Here is a 15963-nt window from a genome sequence, read left to right on the forward strand (position 1 = left end):
AATTGGGCGGTCTATGGCAGCCTTGGTAGCTACTGAGAGACATTTATGGTTAAATCTGTCAGAGATTAAAGAAAAAGATCGAGCTTTTTTATTATATGCTCCGCTTGAACCTTCTGGTCTCTTCGGCGACGCAGTCCACGCGGTCGTCGAGAGATTTCAGGAGTCTAAAAAACAAGCTGACGCTTTTAAAAAGTTTATCCCTCGCCGTGTCCAGCCCCCTGGGGCTGCTGGGCGTGAGCAGCCCCAGCCGTCGAGCTCATCATATCGTGTGCATCAGAAAGAGAGTGTTGCATCTCGTGCACCTCCACGTAGAGACTGGAGACAGACGCAACCCTCTCAACCGAAGTCTTCTAAGTCGAAGCCGGATCTGAGGACCGTTCTTCAGGCGAAGAAGACTTCGGTTCAAAAAAAAAGGTCCTGATGTTCACGCATCAGGCCTGTGAGGACAGCCCCGACCGAAGTGGAGCGGTGTACACCTCATTTTACGGTGCCCGTTCCATTTCGGGGTCCTCACGAGACCGTTCTGCCAACCCTGCCACCCTCGGTGCTTCAGGGCGCAGCGGTCTCCAGCGAGTCGCTGATGCTATGCTGCGGCACAGCATCGGTTTCGCGCCCTCTGAGGGGGGCCTTAGAGCGGCCAGTTCAGGTAGTTCCTGCCATTATGTTTCAGGCTCCGGAATTGGCTGTCTCGATAACACCAGAGACCAGCCTCGAGAGGCTGGTTCCCTTAGTAAATTTTCTGGCAGCGTGGAAGCTTCTGCCGAATATTTCTCATTGGGTCCTGCAGATTGTAGAGAAAGGATACAGAATCCAGTTTGGTTCTCGTCCTCCTCGTTACAACGGGGTGCTGCCCACAGTGGTGCATCCCGAGCAGGCTCTGGTAGTGGAGCAAGAGGTAAAGGCCCTGTTAGCAAAGGAAGCTATAGAACAGGTGTACTCACCCGACAGAGAGTCGGGTTTTTACAGCCGTTATATAATTGTTCCAAAAAAGGATGGGGGGTTGCGTCCCATTTTAGATCTTCGTCTGTTGAATCGTTCAGTACAGAAACTCAAGTTCAAGATGCTGACACTCAAACAGATCGCGACTCAAATCAGATCCGAGGACTGGTTTGTCACGATAGATCTGAAGGACGCCTACTTCCATATCTCCATCCTCCCTCAGCACAGGAAGTTCCTAAGGTTTTCTTTCGGGGGCAAAGAATACCAATATCGGGTTCTTCCTTTCGGTCTAGCTTTATCACCCCGCACGTTCACGAAATGCGTGGATGCAGCTCTAGCCCCTCTCAGGCTTCAGGGCATACGTATTCTGAACTACATCGACGACTGGCTTGTTCTGGCGGAATCAGAGCAGTCGGCGGTTCGGCACCGAGGTGTCGTTCTCGCTCATATGCAGATGTTGGGGTTGAGGCTCAACGCCAAGAAGAGTGTTCTTTCTCCAGTACAGAGAACCACTTTCCTTGGTGTGGTATGGGATTCAGTGACGATGCGGGCCACTCTATCGCCCGTTCGTGTAGCTGCTATCCTGACAGCCACCAAAGAGCTAAAGCTAGGCCAGTCACGCACTGTGAAACAGTTCGAGAGACTGTTGGGTCTCTTGGCGGCAGCGTCCAACGTGATTCCTTTTGGCCTGCTGTTCATGAGACCTTTACAGTGGTGGCTAAGGACCAGAGGGTTCTCCCCGAGGGGAAACCCACTTCGTATGATCAAGGTCACGCGGCGGTGCCTTCGTGCCTTAATTATATGGAGGAAACATTGGTTCTTAACCCAGGGTCCGGTATTGGGAGCTCTTTGCCATCGTGTTATGATCTCGACAGATGCTTCCCTCACCGGCTGGGGAGCGGTAATGGAAGGCCGCTCGGTTCAGGGTCTGTGGAAAAGTCATCATCTTTCGTGGCACATCAATTGCCTGGAGATGATGGCTGTCTTCAATGCGTTGAGACAGTTTCTCCCAGACCTGAGGGGCCATCATGTGCTTGTACGAACAGACAACACATCAGTGGTCTCTTATCTGAACCGTCAGGGGGGTCTGCGGTCGCGTCCGCTCTGCAAACTGGCGCACCAGATCCTCCTGTGGTCTCTGGGGAAGGTACTCTCCCTGAGGGCAGTGTATATTCCTGGGGACCAGAATGTGGGGGCAGACATCCTGTCGAGGCAGGAGCTGAGGCCAGGGGATTGGAGACTCCACCCCGAGGCGGTGGAGAAAATTTGGGAGTTTTACGGCCAAGCAGAGGTGGATCTGTTTGCGTCTCAGCACACGACGCACTGTCCACTTTGGTTCTCCCTTACTCACCCAGCCCCCCTGGGGCTGGATGCTATGGTGCAGACGTGGCCGAGGCTACGTCTGTACGCATTTCCCCCTGTTGCTCTGCTCCCAGGAGTTCTGGAACGAGTCCGCCAGTACGGAATAAGCCTACTGCTTGTAGCACCACGCTGGCCGAGTCGGATCTGGTTTGCGGACCTGATCCATCTCTTAGACGGTCCTCCCTTGGAGATCCCGATCAGGAGAGACCTTCTGTCTCAGGCCGGGGGCACAATATTTCACCCTCGGCCAGAGATTTGGAACCTGTGGGTTTGGCCTCTGAGGGGGCCCAACTCAAAGAGAGTGGTCTCTCAGCTGAGGCTGCTGAGACCATCCTAAGCTCCAGAGCTCCAGCTACTAGGAAACTATATGCGCTGAAATGGAAAGTTTTTTCTGTATGGTGTCACCGACATCAGTGGGATCCGGTTAACTGTTCTGTTGGGGGTACATCGTTGGGTCGAGACCCCCTGATTACACGTTTCCTTCGTGGCACACTGAGGCTGAGGCCTGCAACTCGCACTAGGGTGCCAGCTTGGGATTTGGCATTAGTACTAGAAGGCCTGTCTAGGGCTCCATTCGAGCCCTTAGATTCGGTTCCAGAGAAATTTCTTACCCGTAAGACTATCTTTCTGCTAGCTATTTCGTCCCTTAAGAGAGTTGGAGACCTTCAGGCCCTTTCGGTTTCCCCCACTTGCCTTGAGTTTGCACCGGGGATGGTCAAGGCATTCTTATATCCAAAACAGGGATACGTCCCTAAGGTGCCGACCTTGATTCCGAGGCCTATCGTGCTGCAGGCTTTCTGTCCTCCTCCTTTTACATCTGCGGACCAGGAAAGGCTGAACCTCTTGTGTCCAGTGCGAGCACTGGATACTTATGTTCATCGGACATCTTCTATGAGGAAGTCCGACCAGTTATTTATTTGCTTTGGATCACCTAAGAAGGGTCTTCCTGCTTCTAAACAGACGGTTAGCAAGTGGATAGTCGAGGCTATTTCACTTGCATACGAGTACTCTGACCATCCGTGTCCCTTGGTGGTCAGAGCTCACTCAACGAGGGGTATGGCGGCCTCTAAAGCCTTGTTATTTGGGGTTTCCCTCCAAGACGTTTGTGATGCGGCAGGCTGGTCCTCACCGCTCACATTCGTCAGGTTTTACAGTTTGGACCTGGATGCTGCCCCAGGTTCTCAGGTGCTTAGTGCTTAGTTACAACAGACTGACACTCAGGTACTTGGAATTCTGGCGCTTTGGGTATTCTCGTTCCCATGGCGTCGATGGACGCATCGTTGAGTTCCCTTCGTAAGGGAACGTCTCAGGTTACTATTGTAACCATAGTTCCCTGAGAACAGGGAACGAGACGATGCGTCACCCTGCCATACTTCCTGCATCCCTGTGATCGGCTTGCTTCGGCAATTTTCGAAGCTAATGCCGGTTTGCACCGGATGTGCTTTTATCATATCCTGGTCATGACGTCACCCGCCCGTGACGCTCATTCTTTCCATTGGACTAGTTGACATAGATGCTTCAGACGCAGTCACGCTGGGGGCGTTCCCATGGCGTCGATGGACGCATCGTCTCGTTCCCTGTTCTCAGGGAACTATGGTTACAATAGTAACCTGAGACGTTTTCGTTCGCCGTTCTGACACATTTCTCTCGTGGGGGCGGGGCTAGTGGCAGTGTGTTCTCATTGGCTACTGAGGTTTTGACTGACAGCTTCTTCACCTGGAAGTGAAGACGTCAGTGTGTTTATGTGTGGATTTAAGCATCTGTAATCGCAGCTTTCTATTTCATTTTAGTGATATTAAGTCAGGTTTGTTTTTTAATTTGATCTGTATTTACCTGCAGCTACTACTTTGTTGACAGAAGCTTTTAGGAGCACAAGAGATCTATTCAGTCTATTCAGGTGTAATTGTAGGCCGACATTAAAGTGCTGTATATAATACTTAAAATATTGTAGTGTCCAGTGTTTTCAGAGAATATTTGTTTATTCCTGATGATGATTATTCTGCATGTTAGGCTCTGATTAGGTTGAGCTGTTACAATTTAAAGAGAATACTAGCAAACGTGTGTGATATATTCAGCCGTCAAGAAAGTTTCACTTCAACCAGGTAATCAAGGTTGGCAACCATGGCCATCACACTACTCATTGTTAGCATAATATACATTTACACCATCAAAATTCCCTCCCGGAACCCATAGAGAATGCATTGCAGTGCCTACAGTTCGAAAAAAATCTTTGAATGTAAGTCTATGGGAACCTGATGGGAACACTCTGGGTGATTTTCGCCATAGTGAAATCGCCCAAAAAGAGGCGGTACTCCACAGAACGTGACTTGGCGCTGATTGGACTATATCCAGAGGCAGAACAACAGTGAGTGACTGCTAGCGTAACTCTGTGGTTAAATGAGATTATGATTCAAAATGTCCCTTTCACACTTTGGTGGTGCGTCGCCCGATCGCCCTAATGAAGAAACCGCCGCTGCGTAAAAGATTAAAACCCCCAAGGACTGGTATGAGGAGGGGGCGTGGTCTTGCCATAACTAAGACTAAGCGTACCAGCAAGAAGCACTCAGTTGCAAAAATCAAACTAAGAACTCGTACGAAACGTGTGAAAAGATCTGCAATTTTAAAAAGACGAGCCATCACTAAAAACATGTCTCTGTTACATTGTATGTCTGACGAATGTGTTAAATCAGAACTGGATCTGTTTACCCTTCCTTTAACGCAGACCGCTATTGAAAAAAACCACGTACGTAGAAATTCCCCCAATTTCAGCTATAACAGGCTCATTAATTATGGGAAAGATACCCTAGAGAGTAACTTTTCTGCTGGACTTTTTTACAAATATACAGCGGGGCATATGGATGCCACAGATCTTGTTGGAGAATCCTGCTACCCCTCCTCTATCTGATGTTTAAATCTGGATGCTGTAATGCTAAGTAAAAGTAGGCCATAGGGCAATGTAGAGATGGAAAACTACCTAGAAACCTATGTAATGCCTAGATGATGTAACTGCAAGGTACAGGGAAGCACTAAAAAACATATATGATGTAATTTTTAAAAAAAACTATACATGTGATATCCCGCCACCAATAGAAATAAGGCCTCGGAACATGTGATCTTAATTGTGGCGAGATGTTGAGGAGGAGCAAGGTGTAAGAGATAACGGTACAGACGCCAATTGGACACTGGCGATAAGAAAAGAGTATAAGACTTATATTTTGACCACTGTAAGATCAGATGACTCAGCTGAACATCTCACTTTGTTGAATTGCTCAATAAAGTTCTTCTTCTGAGACCTAGAACTTCGACTCTGAAAGCTTTTTGAAGACTTATTTCTAGAAAACTTTGAAAACTGCAAACCAACACCAGAGATCATCGATTAGCCACGACAATCTCAGGATTAACAAAGAGGGAGTTAGCGTTGTGGAGCTACTAGCACCAATACACAGCGATATATTCTTTCAGCCGAAATTATTATTGAACGGCGTTGATATTCCTCTTCGTTTAACTAGAGCAAAAGATGCATTCTGTCTTATGCGTGGTGACGCAGTCGATTATAAGCTAAAATTAATTTCTGCCTCACTGTTTGTGAAAAGAGTCAGCGTTATCGCCGGCCGTGCATCTGGGGCAATGCCGTAAGATAACTTTATCAACTGGTGTTGTCCGCAATAGGCAGACATCTAAAGAATCAATCTATCGCCATTGACAGAGATTTTCTCAAAGGCTACACCCTTTACGCATTTAATCCTACACCCGACGAAGAATGCAGACAGCATGTGTCGCTGATTAGATCAGGAAATATTAGATTAGAAGCCCATTTTAGAGAGCCTCTAGAGCACAACGTTAATTTTTTAATTTACTCAATTTACGATTCTCTTCTTGAAATATCAAACCGGCGACAGGTTAGCTGAGTACTACTGAACGGCTTGAAAATGAACACGGTGCAGCTGACAGGAATAATGGATAGCATTTCCTGTAATGTAAATTTTTTTAGGGGTGGTCGCCTCCGATTTCTTCCCCAAATAACCTTTGATAGATGTACAGGCCCTATTCATTTGTAATACGGACACATCGGATGAACCGGGACAACACTGGCTAGGCGTATACATAGATCGAAACGGTTTCGGCTGTTTTTTTGACAGCTTCGGCAATCCCCTGGACGCAGATTGTTTCCCACCGACCACTCAATTTTTTAAATTAAATTAAATTCTACACAAGTCCAAGATTATACTTCAGTCACCTGTGGACAGCATTGTGTCTTTTTACTGTATTATATATCGCAAGGTTTTGAGTATGAAAATATAATGAAATTTTACCATAATGATAATCTGTTAAAAAATTATGCTATGGTGTCTCTTTTTGTGAAAAATATTAAACCTTTTGTCTGTGATAGTAAAACATTTAAATGTATCCAGTGTTTACAATCTGGTAAAATGATCGCGTCTTATTAATTTATGTGTAACGAATAAAAGAATATGTATGCTATGTTGTATTATTTATGTGTCGATGTTATGAATAAAATGACCCGTAAACAGATGAAACATTGCATTCTTTTTTTTATTTTGACATCAGAAAACAACACCACAATATACATCTTTTTAAAAAATAATTAAAAAAAACGCCACACAAATAGACATCTATGAAATATGTAGGTTTTATGAAATACACTAAAATCTCACCCATGATAATATTTGTAAAACAGATAAACATATCCCATTATATCACATATTTTTGTAAAAAATTTAACCATTGACATGCATCTAGTATAGGCAGAGAATTTCTAATAAGGGGAGAACTTCCACTCTCAGTAAACTTCTGGCTTCTGAACTGGTTGCAGTTCCACTCTGGTTCCATACGAGGGCGCTCACAGGACGAGTGCAGAATGAATGGAGGTCTATGGCGCTATACCCCATCAAAATCCACTTTTCTCAAGATATAATTTTTTGTCTAGTAATTTGAATGTTGTATTCGAAAGGAGATGCAAAGAAATTACACATTGCTGGGTGTTAGATTTTTTAGAGTCACTTATTTGCTTTAAAAAGTCTTTTAAAATGTCAATGACGTCGTACACATCGTACGACCAGAGATACTGCTTTACGGCAATCCTTCAGTCACTTTGGTGCTTTCACGCTCTGCACTTTCTTTTCTTTCGAGGCATCGACAACACAGCTGACACAGGTAAATACACGTGCTAGAAGAGTTTTTGTTTTGTTTGTTTCTGGTCCCGCTTCGGATGCCCCGATGCCATCAAGCGGTATCTCTGGTCGTAATCAGTCCTTCACTGACCAATCAGCGTTCATTAGCAGAATGCTAGCGTGTCATGGGTAAGAAATCGAAAAGACATAAGTACTCGTTCATTCAACGATCGACCTATAACCCATGTTGAACTTGCAAAACCTACAATCAAATTTGAGATTTCGCAACGGCAATCGGGTGAAAGGGACAAACTTAGCCGTCTAGCTCCATAGACTCCCATTGATTTTGCACTCATTGGCGACCAGTGGAACTCTGGTGGAACTACAACCAAAATTCGGTACAATAGGACTTAATAGGGAGTGGCCAGGCTGATTAAACACATTATCATCACCGGTGTGAGGGGTGCCCGCGTGTGTTGGTGTGTCATGATATCTGTGTTTTTTCAAAGATTTCGTAGCTACACGGCCAAATCCATCCCTGGTTTTCAACCATTCAATCGTGCGTCTAACTTGCCGATTGGTCACGGTCGAGTAAGGTATGTTTTATCCTGCAAAGCACCCAGAAATTCACGCCAACCTATCGGACGTCGGTATTCACGTATCATCTGAGGCAATTTTACGTTTTTCAGCAGATCAAACACGTGGGATCCGGGAATGATTACCTCCAAATCTCCTTTGCCGTAATTTTGTTCTAGGAGTAACATAATAATAATTTATTATACAAATTATTTAATAGATAAAATATGATAAAGCAAAAAAAAAAAAAAAAATGCGTTGTATTTTACCGGTATCTTCCAAAGAGTTTACACATGAGCTGGAACACGAATAATCTCTTGCGTGTAAATCCGAGAATCGCTTCTTGCTTGGTCTGCTGGCTGACTCTTGACAATCCGTCGTAGATATACACTCATCCGGAAAGTTTTGTTCTGGAAAATAACATTTATTATTTAAAAAATTCAACAAATAAAAATTATGATGAGAAAAAAAAAAAAAAAAAAGCTTTAGTCATCACACACCCTCACCAGGAAAGCTTATTTGCTCCCCATTGAGTGTATCATATCCCCCGTAAACTTCTCGGAGGCGCTTTATCCCTCTTCCGGTAGCACAACGTTGCGTTCGCACGGTAGAAAACGTAGCTCTGTCACTGGTTAGAGGTTCCTGATTCGCTCCTGATATGTCAGACACACTGCACTCAACAGCTGGAGAAGTTTCTGTCTGTATACAGACATACTGTTCAGGCGTACTCCAAGGTGTGATGCCATCGTATGTGTCATTGGACAATTCTGGTGACGCATCGGGGGTGCCGTCCAATGGTCGTGAAGATACCTTTACTGTGTGGATAGGCGTCTGTGATGGGGGGACTTCTGGAATATCTGCCGAATTATTGTTACGTCTGTTAGGTCTTTTTCTTTTTAAAGTAAAAAGAAAAAAAAAACATATAACAAAATACATCACTCACCTTGAAAAAAATCCACCGGCGAGACATCCTCTGGAAAGGATTTGTCATCTAAACCCAAATATATATATATATTAGTGTCGGAAATCATCCATACATTTTTTAATAAAAGATTTTTGTAAAATACTCACAAAGCTCCTTCAGAATTTGTGCCAAATCTTCATCAAAATATAGGTCCGATAAAGTCCCTTGCATTTCATGTTGACCTCCAGCCATTTTTGTAGGGATTGCGATCCAGTGACTCAACCTCTCAGGTGAGTGTCACTCTCTGTGGGGGTGGTATGGGGGTGTGATGGGTATGCACGCTGTGTGTGGCTGAGCCACCGCAAGGGCTGTGCAACCCTTACAGATCTTAAAATGTTAGAAAACAGGACTGTACTTGTCTGATGTATGATTTTTTTTATAACTTTTAGAGAAATGCAATTTAAACATTTATTCATTGTTGTTTTAACGTTTTTTAATTTTTATTCATTGTTTTAAAAGTGATTTTGAACACTTCAAATGTAATGAAAGTACAAGTGATCAAAACCCTGATCTCAGCTCTGACCATGTCTTTATTATACATTTCTTAAAAAGTTAATATATATTGTTTTTCAACAATTTTACATTGAACAAAAACAAAACACACATAAAGAATGGGGTTGGGCTGAATGGGGGAGCGTGGGAAAAACCGCCCAGTGCACGTGTTCAGTCCATAAGTGGGAGGGAAGGAGATGTCCAAACCGGAAGTGGGAGGGGCGGCAAAGGGGCAAGCTCTTTTTATTGGTGCAATAAACCTGTCACTTTGACGAGTTGTGCACCTTTAACTCTCTCTACTGTTACTGCATTCAGATATCAAATACAGACATTAAAGAATACATGAAAAGAACATTTCAGTAATCACACTGGTAACTTCTATAACAAAGTAAAATCTCCAGAGAAGTCATTTAACTCATTTTATATTTAGAACGAAAAATATTGATTAATACCTTGATTATAACATATAAATTGAAGCAGCAGTGGATTCCAATCCACCCCCTTCACTACCATTGACAGCGCTGAGGAAAATGGCTACGAGAAGCTCCCTCCACTGGACGAAGCCATTGTCACGATCCCCACATGGGACTTTTCCACTGTCCTAAGGGCCCTCAGGGGCTATCCTTTCGAGCCACTCCAGCTGGCCGACTTACGTCCCCTCTCGCTAAAGACTGCCCTCCTGCTAGCTCTAGCATTGGTCAAGCGAGTGGGTGACTTGCAAGCGCTCTCTGTGAGCCCTTCCTGCCTTTAGTTCGGGCCTAACGACTGCAAGGTCATCCTCTAATCAAGACACGGATATGTGCCCAAAGTGCTCTCGACTCCTTTCAGAGCACAGGTTATTTCTCTCTCTTCTTTTTTCCCAACTGTGAAAGAGCAGGAGTGTCATTTACTCTGCCCCGTTCGGGCTTTAAGAGTATATATTGAGCGCTCTGCCCCGTTTAGGCAGTCTGAGCAGCTTTTTGTGTGCTTGGGCAGCCGCACCAAAGGTCTTCCGGTCATGAAGCAGAGGCTATCCCACTGGATAACAGGATTACCTTGGTTTGGACTTCCATGGGCCTACAATGCCCCAAGAGAAGTAAATGAACTGAAGGTCTGAAGTGGTTTCTCACTCGGAGTTGTAACAGGAAATTTAAAAACATCAAGAGCGTTGGATGAAGTGGCCGTGGAGCTAGGGGTGTGCGATATCATGATTTTTTTAAATGTCTGCACAATCTGCTTTTTAAGAAATACCGTAGTATCGGGCTACAGTGCATTATATCAGTTGCAGTTCTGGCGCCTCCATCTCAACAATGTTAACATGCTACATGTAAACGTAGAGGTAGAATTACACTCACGGGACACTGCAATTCACAAAAGTTCATTATTTGCATGCGCTCTAAAGCCTTGCCGGTAAAACATTTCAGTCGTGTGCTGATGTGCTGTTCTAACATGCACTTTTCTGAGAGCGTACACCCTAAGCGCACAGGTACTAAAAACATGTCAAACAGCACATGGTTACTGGACTAAGTTATCTTTCGAGTCTTATGCGCTAATACTGTCAAATACACACAATGTTTACATAAACACAGTTGGTTATGTCTAAAGTGAAAGCAATAATTTGAGAGAAAATCTGGTGCATGGCACATGCATGTATATTAGATGCATGTCGGTGTTAAAGTGAAAATACCCGAGTACCCGAAAGTACCTAATTGTAAACATGCTGCCGCTTGTTCTTAAAGGGATAGTGCACCCAAAAAATTCTGTCATTATTTACTCACTCTTATGTTGTTCCAAACCTGTATTCATTTCTTTCTTGTGCTGAACACAAAAAAAGACATTTTGAAGAATGTGGCTAACCAAACAGTTGCTGGTTCCCATTGATGTCCATATAGGAAAAAAATAAACTATGGAAGTCACTGGGGACCAGCACTGTTTGGTTACCCACATTCTTCAAAATAACTTTTATTTTCAACAGAAGAAAGAAACTTTTTTGGGTTTAAAGCAAATTGAGAGAGTAAATAATGACAATTTTCATTTTTGGGGGAACTATCCCTTTACTGTTAATAAAACAACAAAACACAAAGAGAAAAATCACTCACTGCTCTGGAGTGAGAACTTTAAAGGAACACGCCGACTTTTGGGGACTTTAGCTTATTCACCGTATCCCCAGAGTTAGATAAGTCCATACATACCCTTTTCATCTCCATTTAGCATACTGTTCCCAATAAGTGACAAAATCAGTCAGGATTTTCCTATTTAACAGATGTCTACCTCATATGAAACGATTTCACTGCAGAGTTTTTGAGATAGGCCTATGTCACATTATTACACTTCAGAGGCATGTACAAAATATCTCATTTCATTAAGTAGAAAAAAATAATGGCCAGCTCTTAATTTAAAACATTAAAACATAAATTTTAAAACAACCTGCCATACCTGAAAGTGATAGACAGGCTTAATGTTGCAGTTTCTTTTTTTCAAAGGTATGCTTCGTCATTTGTGAGGGTGGAGTGTTTATGTCTTTGTCCTTTTATAACCAACATGCAGAAATCCCCAGGTCTTCAAGAGAGAATTAAGGGGAGTACCTTACTTGGCTTTCTTTAGTAAAAGCAAAAGTAGCAAAGCATTTCGGGGAAACTTGAGGATTTCTCCAATTCGCTTATGAAAGCATAGACGGCTTCACCCATTCGTTCAGACCGTCACTGTTAACGGACCTGAACTTGAAGCATCTGCCATTTTGTCAGGGTAAGACAAGTATATGGTTATTTTGACTTTGTATAATGAGAGTAGTTAAGTTGAAGCAGCTTTAAACAAAACTTATAATCAGATTCAAATAGTTTTGAGAGTTACTTTTTTTAACGAAAGCCCAAAACTAATTTGGAAATCTCAGTTGCTCTATTGAAAGTGTTAAAACCTTCCATCTAATAACAACTACATTTTTAATGCATTCGTTTTCTGAACAGAACTCCTACATCTTTTTCTTGCCCGAGCTAATAATCAGTCAGATTCTGTTGCTTGTTTTGTGCATAAATGTTGCTGCGCTAATCTTTTATTATCATTTTTTTGTTTGTTTATTTATTTTTGTTGCTTTTTTATTGCAAGAAAATGCATCGAATACTTTGACATAAAATGAAAAGCAAAGAAAAAGAAAAAATACAGAGAAATAACAATGACACCTCAACCAGTGAGAAAAATATGATCATAATTCTTATGAACTTGTTGTTCTTATTGTTATCAATGAGTTTAAGAGATTTTACAATAAGGAAATCTCAGCGATATAAAGACATCAAATGTATTATGTATAAGTATTGAGACATCTGTTTTTGTGAATAAGAATATTGCATAAAATATGAATAAAACACAGGGAAATAAAGAACAAGATCAATAGCGTAGTAACTCCTAGAAAAATAAAGAAATATATCTTTATATTAAAGCTGCAAGCAGCGATGAAAGGGCCCTCGCACTCGTGCTAGTGATGTAGTACTCGAGACCGGTCTCGAGACCGATTTCTGCTTTCCCGGACTTGATTTCGTCTCGGACTTGTTCCTTCAAAGACTCGGTCTCGACCCTTCAAAGACTCGGTCTCGACCCTTCAAAGACTCGGTCTCGACCCTTCAAAGACTCGGTCTCGACCCTTCAAAGACTCGGCCTTGACTCGGACTCGGCATAGGCGGTCTCGTCCCCATCACTACCTAAAATAGACTGAGTGTTGTGTTCATATTTCTGTTTATTCCCTCATGTTTTCCAGCTCGTCTGCTCGTCTGGAGGTGGAATATCAGGATAAAAACACCTGTGATCAACCTCTCTCACGATGTGTTTGGAAACGCAGCCCTGGTCTCTTTTGTTGTAGACTGACTCATTCTTTAATGACTGTCTCTCTTTGGTCGTTACAGCTCTGCTCCCACAGACTCTGTCACAGTCTCCTTCAGTTCCTCCAGTCTCAGTGTCTCTGATAGTGTTGATCTCTGCTGGATCTCTGATGATTGTAGTTGCAGTAGTCGGGATCTTCTGGATCTGCAGGAAATGTAGAAAAACAGGTCAGGAATTAAATTATTAACTATAAAAATTGATGCATTTGAATCAGATATACAAAATTCTCTACACGAATGCCAGCTCTGTTGTTTTAAACTCATCTGTATTATTGTTAAAGAAGTTCAGACCCAGGAGGAAGACAGAACTGATTCAGCATTGTGTAAACCAACAACTCGGAAAAAGGTAAGATCCTTCATGACTGTGTTGCAAGAAGTTGTGGCAGTGAGTTAATCGCAACATGCCTTCAGACGTGATGTGGAATGCTTGTCCTTCTCTTATTGCACTCTTTTATTTACCACAGAAAATTGTTTTCCCAACATGAAAATATACATGGGCGCCTGAAAACAGGGCAAGTTGGCATTTGATCCAGCATTTTAAGGAGCCCCTGGGCTTTACTACGGTGGCTGAGAGGTGCAAAACAAATCACAATTACAAAAACAAAAAAACAATTCAGAAAACACAACGACAATTTAGAAAACAAAATAACAATTCAGAAAACACAACGAGAATTCATACAAAACGGAAAAGGTAGGTATATTTTGAGAATGACATCCTTATCGCTGAATGGACGAGACACCTGTCAATCAAGCATGAACCGGAATAGAGAGCCTAAGTCCCGCCCCTCCGCTTCCGGCTCATGGGACCTTATTTCGGTAAAAAGTCAATGGGGAGAGATCAGTTATCTTTTTATTCCATCTGAACTGTGCCCTGAATTACACATATGATTTTTGTCAATTTAAAAGATAATTATGAAAGTCAAGAAAGTCGCAGTTTGTCATAAAACAGGAGAGTAACGTTTAGTTTTATGTGAAAATCGTTCAATGAACTACTGTCTCCCACTGTACGTCACTAAGCTCGTGTGTATATGCATATAACAAACACTCAAAACATACATTCTCAACATGTATATCACTTTTCTTTTTACAGTAATGACTCGTTAAGTGACTTTAATTCCATCACACTAGAGGGAAAATATGATCAACAAGCTATTTAACACTCTCTCTGTAACTACAGTTCTCATGCTCTAGCCACAAGATGACGTGTGTCATACAGCTGGTAGTAACACTCTAATCTCGTGCTTTTTACAAACACAATAAGACTGAAACAACATCATGTACTCTCATACACTCAAATAACATCGGCATAATGACCACCATTGATAATGAACAGCAGGCTATCGCGCTAATCGCGAAACACTCATGCTAATAACCATGTACTATAGCCTACTAAACTCATGACACACTTTGAATATAGTAAATATTATGTGGTATGTCGCCAGCATGTCCACAAAAACGGCAAAGAATGTCCTTTTTTCAAAGTAACGTTTAATGTGTTCCATATTCGCCATACTACTGTCTATGGTATTCACATAGCAAAACAAAGTTGATCACAAATTTCTTGATTGACAGGTGTCTCGTCCAATCAGCGATAAGTATGTCATTCTCAAAATATACCTACCTTTTCCGTTTTGTTTGAATTGTTGTTGTGTTTTCTGAATTGTTATTTTGTTTTCTGAATTGTTATTTTGTTTTCTGAAAACACTCTGTTTTCTACAACTTTCACTTAGGAGCAAAAATCGGCCTTTAAACTTGAAAGAAATAAAGATTTGACATTTATCGTGATATTTATCGATATCGACTGATTTAAAAAAAAATATCGTGATAATTATCGATATCGACTGATATAAAAAATTTTATCGTGATCAATTTTTTTGGCCATATCGCTCAGCCCTACACTGGCTTCTCATATCTCTATCTCTGTCTCTGCATATATAAATATTCATATTAAAGTGCTGGCAAAGTTACACGTTACACAATAATAAGCAGACCACTGCCGCTCATTATCTACAAGTCAGATGTGTATGGTTAAATAATGTAATGCATGCTATGTATGAGCATTTATGTGTAAATAAAACCCTGAAATAACAGTTTAACCCTTCACTATATTCACAAATAATATTATATTCGCACATTAAGAGGTTATTGGTGGATTTGTCAACTCCGTCAGCTTACAGGTCAACTCCGTCAGACATAGAACCTGACGGAGTTGACGTCTGACGGAGTTGTCGTAAGGGCATGTATTTTCCTGCCAAAACATGTATTGTATACTGTAGCTAGGTAGTTTTTCCTCAGTTGTTAGCTGTCCCAATAACCTCACTAAAATGCTTAAATTCAATCCACTATGGTTTCAAAAAAAGTATCTTAACAGAAAGATGGAATTGACATGGTGCAGCTGTGACCATAGGAATATTGACATTGTTTGTGTAAAATGTAATTTTTTTTTAAATGTACCAGAGCATGTGTGGTAGTGCTGCATTCACCACAGGCAGGGGGATGAAAAGGGGTCCTCAGGGATATAGCTGGCCATGCTATTTCCTGATTTAAAGAGCTTTATGAAAAAATCTGACGGAGTTGACAGAAACTGAGGACACAACTTTAATAGGCAGATTTTTATGGAAAATATTGTTTGATGTTCACTTCATGCATT

Source organism: Siphateles boraxobius, unplaced genomic scaffold (genome assembly GCF_051911475.1).
Source record: "Siphateles boraxobius isolate OS27281-9 unplaced genomic scaffold, OSU_SipBor_1 13, whole genome shotgun sequence".
Classification (NCBI taxonomy): Eukaryota; Metazoa; Chordata; class Actinopteri; order Cypriniformes; family Leuciscidae; genus Siphateles; species Siphateles boraxobius.